At 40.9% G+C, this 10713-nt stretch overlaps 1 protein-coding gene and 1 pseudogene across 1 annotated transcript in view; both read right to left on the bottom strand.

The window, feature by feature from the left end:
• ADAM12 (ADAM metallopeptidase domain 12) overlaps window positions 1–10713 on the bottom strand; it is a 457774-nt gene that overhangs the window by 68265 nt on the left and 378796 nt on the right. The window lies entirely within an intron of this gene.
• On the bottom strand, window positions 8031–9876 carry LOC102490547 (heat shock protein HSP 90-beta pseudogene; annotated as a pseudogene).

The following is a 10713-nucleotide window of genomic DNA, read 5'->3' as shown; positions in this document are numbered from 1 at the left end:
TCTGTGGTTTACAATTTTAAAAAGTTTTGGGACATTTTTTTTTTTTTTTTTTTTTTTTTTTTTTTTATGAGCGAGTCCATTAATTGCATTCCTGATCAATGCCATTAAAAAGACAGCAATGCTATTCTTCTTGTTAAGGTCTAAATGGCTCTACTAATGACACATTAACCAAATTACAGTTTCACTGAAATTCTAAGTTAAATCAGCATCCTAAACCTGAGTCCTAAAATCCTTTAAGAACTTCCCTTCCCCCCCAACTAAAATCACCAAATAATATAAGCAGCAGCTTAAATGTAAATGCAGCCAAGTAGAATGGTTTTGACTTCAAAAGGGATTGATAATGTGAGAAAGATAGCTAAGTTTAAAAGATATTTGCAAGCTACTGGCATCCTATTGACTTTAAACAAGGAGATAAGGCTTCATTCCCAACCCTGTTAGCTGAAAGAATGAGTGAGTTGTCAGGATATCCTTATGTTGATATAAATCCAATGCCTTGTGCAGGAAAGCTTCAGCAATCACTTGCGTTTTAACTACTCCAAATCTATTTCTTCTGCAGTACCATATTTCTCATAAGAGACAAATTCTTCAACTGTTGATCCATTTATTATCTTAGTACTCAAAAGAGAAGCTCCACAGAGCCAAAGAATACTAAGCCTCTAAGAAGAAAAAATAATGAAACCACTAGAGAATTTTCTGCAAAGCCATAATTGTCATTTTCACGTTGTAGGTAGTAGACACAGATTCTTAATCACAATGAACTGGCTAAGACCACATTGCATCTTTTTGAAATGAATGGAGATTATTTCTGGGAGCAAGGTAGCAGAAGCCAGATCTAGCTGTGTGCTGGTAGAAGTTGTTCTGATCCCATTTACTTGTTCTCTGACGTAGTGATATTAAATCCCTCTATGGACCAGGGCATGCATGGCCAGTCTGATACAAAGGCTGACAAATCTTTCCAGAGGCTGAACATTGGGCAGGGGGATAAAATGCCCAGATTAAAAGGTTTGACTAAAAGTTTTGGTCAAAGCAGATTAGAAATTGGAAACGGTCTGTTATACTGCTAGATTCAGTTTGAGCCTGAACTTGATAAAGCAAACCAAAACAAAACTAAAAAGTGAGGCAAGGAACCAGCAGATTGCATAATGGTTACATTGCTGGACTCCCATGTGGTCAACGGCAGTTTGACTCCTGGACTTGGTGGCTTGAAACATGCCTGGCACGAGTGCATACATGCCCAAAATCCTGAGAGGAGAATGGAGGAGTAGGGATAGTGGCATGACAATCCCCCCTGGGGAGTGATTTCTTGCTTTCTGTCTGCCTCTCTGGTGAGTGCACGTGCCCTATAGCAAAAATCTAGCCTCTCAAACAAAACAAAACGAAACAAAACAAACAAACAAACAAACAAAAAACAAGTGAGGCAAAACCCCTAACTGTGAAAGTGAAAAATTTCTTGGAAGAAAGAACTTATGGTAAGGGGAATGAAAGTTCTTTTCAAATATTGAGAATGTATCCTATAACTAAGGACCCTAACCACATCAACACAAAGTTGAGAATTACATGTAGGATTTGTCAGCAGAAGGACGAGTCTGTAGTAATCAAAGTTTCCCTGAAAGGCAACATGCTACCTGGAGAGATAGTAAGCACCCCAGCAAAGCCGAATGTCTCCCTGATAGAGATAAAAGAGAAGATCAGAACACCGGGTAGTTGGAAAATTTTAGGTATTCGAGCCTTTGCTGACGTGATGGTAGTGTGACGACGACAGTGGTGGCAGAGGGGTAGGGATGTTGGTGATTATGAGGGTAGTGTTACTGCTCCAATAGTGGTGATGATGGCAGTGATGGTAGCTATGGATGGAAGTTGCCCTGGCTGTGGTAATGACGGGGTGGCAGTGATTATGGTGGGCATAGTCATAGTGATACCAGGGGTAATGGTCAGTGTGATGATGACGGTAGTGGTAGTGGTGATTGCAGACATGATGGCAGTGGCAATGTTCACAGTGGTGGTGATGATGGTGGCAGCAACAATGGTGGTAGCGCTGGTACATGACTTCTTGTGGAGTCATTCCAAGCCTGAGAGTTCATGGCTCCATGAAGAGCTACCAAATTTGTTTAGCTTAATAAACAATTAGAAGGAGTTCAAATAGAAGACAAACCATTTCAAATCAACATGAGCTCTCCTGAGAAATGTGGGTAATTTAAACTAATATTTTCTTTTCTTTTTTTCCTTGAGTAATTAACAAGGCCTTCAAGGAATGTCTCCATTGCACACTCATCTCATGATGTGTTTATGTCTTCCTCCACTAATCTTAAAAAGTGTTTCTACAGTTGGGTTTCATTCTTTCACAGCAACCACTCCCTGCTCATGGTGAGCAAAATTAAACACTTCTGTAGGCAATGCCATTATCATTGATAAATTCTGTGTGGCAAGTTTTGAGTTAACAAAAACGTTTGACAAAACCACTCCGCACTCTCCCATCCCACTCAGTATTAACACACCTCCAACATTCTTGCTGGAACTGTCAGGCCAAGGTTGTTCCTGCTGGTGTGGAAAACCTCAGAGATTGGAGATGGGATACGATGAAGATTCTGTTCACCAGTTTATCCGATGAACACAGGAATATATGGAATGCTCCAGAGTCTCAGCGTAATTATCTCTTTGGAGCAGCCTTCTGAAGCCTGCTTTTTCTAAGCCCCCATTAAGCCCATCTGTGAACTGAGCTAAGCCCATCTTGAACTTGTCTACCGTTTCAGTTTGCACAAGCTCTCAGGGAGGGAATCCCACATGTAGACTGCCTGCTGTACAAACTACTTGCCTTGATTTATTCTAAACACAATCTCCTTCACGCTCTGATAGGACAATCATTTTATTACGAGGTCTCTCTGTGTCCTCTCTCTTTCCTTCTCAACATTATTCAGAGATGAAAAAATGGTTATTGTAATTTCTATGTTGATTAACTTTATCTTGGACCTTATAGAAACAAGAAAAATGACTGTGTTTGGCTGGAAAACAGAGTTAAATAAGCCTTGTGCTGGATAAAAATGTTCCCTGCTTTCGCTTATTGCTTCTGAAAGCGAACAAGCACAGAAGCCGGAACCTCAGGTGGTGCATACAGAGGAGGCTGCGGCAGCAACCAATGCAGCAAAGGCAGAATTTCAACTTGAGGGGAAGCTCTTGGTTAAAATGAATGCTGCTTATTCAAATTCCCCTCTAGCAACCTGCCTTACAAAGAGAAAGAAATGATGCTTAGTAGCTATTTGAAGCAAGAATTGCAAGGCTTTCTTCTCTTCTAAACTCAGAGCTCAAGGCTTTTTTGTTGTTCTTGTTCTCATGCTGAGAATATTACACCCTTTGATAGAGTAGATTCTTTATCTTTTAAATGAAATGATATAATAGATCTAGGTAGAATAGTTAACATTCAAGAAAGCCACCCTACTTCTGAGGCCTGCTCAAGGTGGCTTTCTAAGACTTGTCTATCCTGGGGTTCCAGCACTTTCTTTCTGTTGTACGAGTCCTCTAAATTCTCGCTTCTATATCCCACCAAAAATACAAGACAAATGTCCTGGAGATGGCTCTTACCTCTGGCTCTCCACAGTCACACTCCTCTCCTTCTTCAACATAACCATTCCCACACTTCTGGCCCCCAAAAGACTGTTTGACTTCTGGCAGGTTAAAGAGGCACATCCCCATTCCTTTCTCCAAGCTGGTTTCCAAGTCCTTCCTGCTACAGCTGCTGAACACCATGGGAAATGGGTACCTGAGAAAGAAAAGCCCAGAATGGTAAGCTGTCAGGGCACAGATGACTTTTCTAGCTCTCCTGGTGCTGCTATTCATGGCACCTGCTAGCAACATCGACCCAGATGTTTGCCATTAGTTTTAATGAATAGAAGTTTAAACATGTAGCATAAAATGAGATTTGATACATCCTAACACTTTGTACAGTACCAACACCACGAATGAAGAAATATGTTATCAAAAAAGAAATGATCTTTGATAGTTTCAAATCAACAAGTTTATACAAAGACTCATTACAGATTTTATTAAGGCTCTGGGTAAAAAAAAAAATGCAATGGATAGTGCATTCTTAGGATCTGCCGCTTGTAATAAGAATACAGACTAGTGTTCTTATTGGAAAGCACACACACAGAAAGGAACAAATAATTATGCTTATTAGCTCCATGATTCCAGGGATACATGGTTTCACCATAGGTCAGGACTGGCTGATACTGCATTCAGATCCATTAAGATCAAACCATGTCTTCAACTGTCACAGTTGTAAGAGAACAGAGGTGCTTTAGAAATACAGGAGTCCTGGGTCCGCAGGTGGTGTAGTGGTTAAGGCACTGGACTCCCACATGGATGATCATGGCTTGAGTTTTTTTTCAACCTGGTGGCTTGAAAAAAATCATACTAGGCACATGTACATGTATGTCCCCAATCCCAGGAGAATGAAGAAAAAGGGATTATGATGTGGCCATCTCTCTGGGGTATGATTTCTCACTGTCTGTGTCCCTCTCTGGGAAGTATACAAACCTTAAAGAAACTTATGACAAAAACCTTAAAAAAAAAAGGAAAGAAATGCAAGTCCTGCCCTTGCCTCTAAATCCCAGGTCTATAGAAGGATGTAACAGTCGGCCAGCTCCCGTCTATGGTTTAGAGGGGCTACCCAGCCCCCATGTACCTGGGAGACTAATTTTAATTTTTAGCAATACTTGGTTACTTTTGGTCAATGGTATTTGAGCAAATCTTCCTTATTTATGGTTTTTCTTTCCTTTTCTGTCGTATGAGATCAGGTTATTCCACAGAGCCAGACGTGGTATCTGTACCCAACTCACTGTAGGAAGTCACGTGTAGCCCCTAAGAATTTGGAGGTTGTTTCCTGTAGCAGTCAGTGTTATCCACCATATACGGAATGTCTCCCTTTTTATTTATTTATTTATTTTTACACAAATGTATATTCCCCCATGTCTTGAAGCAGCAATGATTATAAGGTAAAATCATACCAGCAACCCAGAAGGTTTGGTTACTTAGTGAGGAAGCAGTGTCTGTTGTCCAGCAAGCCAAACATCTCCCCACGGAGATGTTTACAAGATGACATTATAATTGGATCTCAATCAATTGGCCAAACCAATACAAGCTGCTACATTTCCCTGAAGATGGCAGACGAGCCATTACATAATAATTGAGTTTGGCAATATTTTGAGCTTATGATGATTTCTCCTGCCAAACTAATAACATTATACCTTTGCATGCTGTCAATCTCAAGTTAACTCTAGAGTATAATTTTAATCTATAATACAAATAAATTAATAAGTGAAACTCCTGCTCTGTTGCAGCGTAAGGGCAGTAAACCAGGACTTACTTGCAGTGCATTAACAACGGTTCCTCTGAAATCTTTATAACTTTCCTTGGCAGACAGATTGATTATTTCCTGGTGTCAAAGTGATGCTGAATTGCTTAAACAATGACCCACCAAATAAATCTCTAATTTTTTCAATCTAGAAGGACTTTGGAAGGAAGAGACTGGTACATTACATAGGGAATTGAAAGTTGTTCTCTTTTAAAAGAAATCAGCTTCATCAAGATACAGATGAGAACTTCTACATTTGAGGTTTTCTAGGACACACAGGAGGCTCCAAGCCTGATCCAGAAGACTAAACATCATTCTCAATCAATGATATGCAGCTCAGTGCTGTGACAAACTATGACCAGTTTGCTCTGGGAGGGTACTGATTTATTCTAGTATTTTTCCTAACACCTTAAGATGAATATGTTTCTATTTCTAATACTATAAGATTAGTTTTAGGAAAGACACTAGGATAAATTTTAAGTCTCAGGAAGGGTTTATAGGAAGAATAATGGTTAAGGGAAGCCTAGGAAAGTGGTATGAAATTGGCTTTCTAAGGGAGCCCAAAGTATACACAACCCTCCCCCTGACACCCCCTTAAGGAGAACTGGGGGCTGAGACCAGCTTCAGGCAGAGAGCTCAGATAAGTTTTTCCATTTCATTGACTTTTCAGATTAACACACACACACACATTTGGGGTTTGCAGAGGGTGACATTCCAGAAAAGAGATAGGGACAAGCAAGATGAATGAATGAAATTTTAAGTCTAGGATTTAAACTTCAAAATGTTTGGGAGAGAAGAATAGAAGAAATCATTGGGAAAAAACACATTTTTGTGTCTGTGCTAGATGTTTTCAGGTATAAGGATAATAATCTGTGTGTTAATGAACTTAAGAAATTTCTATTTCCCTTAGCTTTTCCTTATTCTGAAGGACAAATTCCAGATGCTTTTAAAATGCTCTCTGGATAAATATTATTCATCTACTGCACAGGCTTTAATCTTGCTCTGAGGAATGACAATAGAAGGTGGCTCTATTTGAATAGCAAAGCAGCATTGTCCTCCTCAGATTACCAAGTGAAGTCTTGATGAATTTGCCAATAGATCTTTCCTCAGAGTTGCACAAGAACAGCACAGAGTGGGTCTTATACTACATGACCCTGGTTCACCAGCTACCACCTGCCTTCAAAGTCAGCACAACGGAAAACTTCCAGTAACTGCTGGCTGTGGTCATAGTTCTGGAGGTGAACGGAAGGAAGGGGCTCCTCTTCCTTTCAACTTGAGGTTTTTCTGATCTTCTTAAGTGACCCCACTGAGGCCCCTCAAGAAGTCCAGCAGCCTGTCCCCAAACATTTCTGCCCTCTCTTTGTCCTGGGGCAGTCAGCATTTCTACCACTTCCTTAAGGAGATAGGGGAAAGGGCTTCTGCTATTGCCCAAGAACTCTTAGTGTCAAATGGTGATGACACCCGGGAGTATTTTCTAGCTGTAGAATATAATTGCTGATTTCATGACTTGAATCAGGTGGCTGGATGACTATTTCACTCTGACAAAATGTTTCTGTACCTTATTTGGGTATTTAGAAGAATTCAGGCTTCAGGGAAAGAAAACCAGAGCAACCTATCACTCATTCTATAAATATGTGATCAAAACCTTATAGGTGGTTGGCATTATTCTAGGTTTTGGGAATCTGGGAGTCAACACAACAGAGTAAAGATCCCAGTGAGACAGATAGGCAATAAGGGGTAGAGTGAGTGAGTGACTAAGGGAAGAGTTAAGGGGAGAGAATAAAACAGTGAAGGAGAGAGGATGTGTATTGGACTTTTAGGGAGGGTGGGCCTCACTGAATGGGGGGTATTATGAGCCCCTCATCCAAAGGCCATGAGGAAAGGTATGTGTACATCTGGGGAGGAGCCAGTATAAAGGTACATGATTGGCATGGCTGGCCTACAGGAATTCATTCAGCTGCGGGAAATAGGCTCTCACAAACACACACAGCCTGAGAAGTCACTCCTTCCCCACTCGGTGTCATTCCTGGTTAGGCCGAGGTCATGTGATGACAGGAAGATACCACAGGGAGAAGATAAACAGTCTGTCCTTGCGCAGACTGGGTGCTGGTAATGACTGAACTCTTATTTCTCCTTCTTTTCAGCAAATGATTAGGTTCCCAGAAAAGTCACAATGCATTTTTGCATAGAAAAAAAAGAAAAAGTATGTCTGACTTTTCTGACAATCCAATATTTTTGCTTTACCAACAATAAATCTACTCTTCATTGCTCTTTTTCTTCTCTAAGATATTCTCATTTTATTGGCCTATATGACTAAAAATATATCAAAAAATTATAGCTAACCTAATAACCTCCACATGCATGACATAATCTAAAATTATTTCAAATCTCAAGAGATAAGGTACATTTGGTAGTACCAAATACTAGATCCCTCTAATTCTAATACTGTTCTAATCTATACATATATGAAAAAAAATTTTTTTTCAAGTTAGGTAGGAGGAATATGGCACTTGAGGCCTTTATTTCCTGCCTTAGACACAAGGACAGGAAAATAAAATACAAAACACTATAGACATGGCAGAGGGAGCCAAGTGGGACAGGGCCACTCAGGGCTGCTGTGGGAGCCATGAAGGCACTATACAGAGGGCATGAGGTTTCCCAGTAGAAACACCTAATCTCCTTCCTAAATGTGTGATATGTCCTCCTGCCCTCACGTGGGGGATCTCATCAGGAACAGCAGCACTGGGTTCCTCTGCTGTCACTTCATCTTCATCATGTCCAGGCCCAGCTTGGTCAAGCAGTAGATGTGGCTTGAGTGGGTCTGGGGATCCTCAAGGGAGAAGCCAGAAGGGGATAGTTTTAAACAGCAGCACTTCCAGGTCCTTGGCAGCCTTGTCATTTTTGTCTACCTCAGCTTTCTGCCACAGAGTTTCCACAACAGGGCAGTCAGGGGTGATCTCCAGATGCTTTTTGGCCATCATGTAGCCCATTGTAAACTTGTCCCTTAGTGCTTGGGCTTTCATGATCTGCTCTATGTTAGCTGTCCAGCTATAGGTGCTGGTCATAATGCAGCAGGGTGAAGATACAAGCCAGTTTAAGGGTTGACCTTCTCAACCTTCTTATCCAAGATTTCTTCCAACAGTTTGCATAGGTTCTCAAACTTTGTCTTGCTCCCTTCCATGTTCTTCTTCTCCTCTTCATCCTCAGGTAATTCCAGACCCTCCTTGGTAACCGAAACCAGGCTTTTCCCATGGAACTCCTTGAGCTGCTACATGTAGTACTCATCAATAGGCTCAGTCATGTATACCATCTCAAAGCTCCACTTCTGGACCTGCTCTTTGCTCTCGCCAGTTATGTAATAGATGGACTTCTGTGTCTCCTCCATGAGAGAGATGTATTATGACAGGGAAATCATCTTATCTCCAGGCTGGGAAGTGTGATAGCACAGCAGCTCAGAAAGGCATCGGTTAGTGGAGTCTTCATGGATTCTATGTTTTAGATTTTTAGAGAATGCCCCATAGAATTTCTTGTAGTTCTCCTTGTCTTCTGCCAGCTCAGAGAAGAACTCAAAGCACTTCTTAACAATGTTTTTGCAAATAACTCTCAGGATTTTGCTCTGCTGGAGCATTTCTTGGGAGATGTTCAGAGGTAGGTCTTCAGAGTCAACCACACCACAGATAAAGTTAAGCTACTCTGGTGTCAACTCATTGCGGTTGTACATGCTGAACACACAATGAACATACAATTTGGTGTTTTTCTTTTTGTTCTCAAAGAGGGGGAGCTCAGTGAGAGATAAATAGCAAGATCCTGAATTCCAACTGACCTTCCACATGGAAGTGCTTGACAGCCAAATGGTCTTCCCAGTCATTGGTGAGGCTCTTATAGAACTCTCCATATTCCTCTTGGGTGATGTTTATCAGGGTTTCTGGTCCAAATGGACTTGGTCTTATTCAGTTCTTCCTGATTGATGTACTTCTCCTTAATCTTCTTTTTATTTTCTTTACCACTGTCATCTTCTGCATCTGAGCCCATGTCTTCAATATTGAATTTTCAATATCAAGTCTTTCATCATCCTTGTCTTCCTCCTCTTTCTTACCTTTCTCTTCCTCTGCCTCATCATCACTGATTTCCTAATTCCTTCTCCAGATAAAGGGTGATTGGATAGCCTATGAACTGTGAATGCTTTTTCACCACTTCTTTTACCTGCCTCTCCCCTAAACATTCTGTCTGATCTTTTTTAAGGTGAAGGATCACTTTGGTACACCAGCCAATAGACTTACTGTGATCAGCATGCACAGTGAAGGAACCCCCAGAAGATTACCAAGCATACTGTTCTTCATCGTTGTGCTTTGTTATCACAACTACTTTCTCTGCCACCAGATAGGTAGAATAAATACCAACACCAACTGCCCAATCACGGAGATGTCTGCAACAGCCTAAAGAGCCTCCATAAATGCTTTAGTACCAGACTTAGTAATGGTTCCCAAATTATTTATGAGATTGGCCTTGGTCATGCCAATGCCTATGTCTACCAAAGTCAAGGTACATTCCTGAGGGTTGGGGATGATGGCAATTTTCAGCTCTTCACCACTGTCCAACTTGAAAGGGTCTGTCAAGCACTCCCCCCACTCCCAAGGAGAATGGCAACATTGCAATCCCGTCTCCTCGTCTCCTCTAAGGATTTGGAGCATGCATATATATGTACCTGGCATGTTGCTCAAGCTGCTGGGTCTGGAACTCGGAACTGAGCAGATGGCTATGCGGGATCCAGCCACCTTCGCCACCACACCACTGTTGGGCCTATGTCTCTTAAAGTTAATTCAAATCACAAATGAATTTTCAAATATCTTTAAGTACTTACAGTAAATTGTCTGATACCCATATTGCAAATGAACTAATGTACAAGGAAGTATCTAGTTGTGAACAGAGTGCTGTTTCTTTGGCACTTGCTTCAAAAACCAAAGTTTAGTAATTCTGCCTTGCTCTTGTTCATATTTTTCCTTTCTTAGTTAAAAGCTTTGTTCCCTAGAACATCCGTGAAAAGAATGCTGATTTGGGCCATGTAGTTGCTTGTGACATCCAAGATCTTGTAGAACCCATGATCGGTAGTTTAAAAAGACAGTCCTCACTTTCTCCCATGACGTGGCACACTCACTACAATGTACTCCTTACTGTGTCTCATAAGTTATCCCAAATATGCCGGGACAGCAGCTAATTGAATTGACGTACAGCAATGATAGACCAAGCAATAAAACTGGAGAATTATTCAGAAAACAAGTCCTTTAGCATGATACTTTTCCTGGGCACAAGAATGCTTTAAAATGATTATACCTGGAACTCAAAAAAAAAAAAAAAAAAAAAAAAGG

Source organism: Tupaia chinensis, unplaced genomic scaffold (assembly GCF_000334495.1).
Source record: "Tupaia chinensis unplaced genomic scaffold, TupChi_1.0 Scaffold000113_1, whole genome shotgun sequence".
Taxonomy (NCBI): Eukaryota; Metazoa; Chordata; class Mammalia; order Scandentia; family Tupaiidae; genus Tupaia; species Tupaia belangeri.
This window is presented reverse-complemented; position numbering and strand designations above follow the sequence as displayed.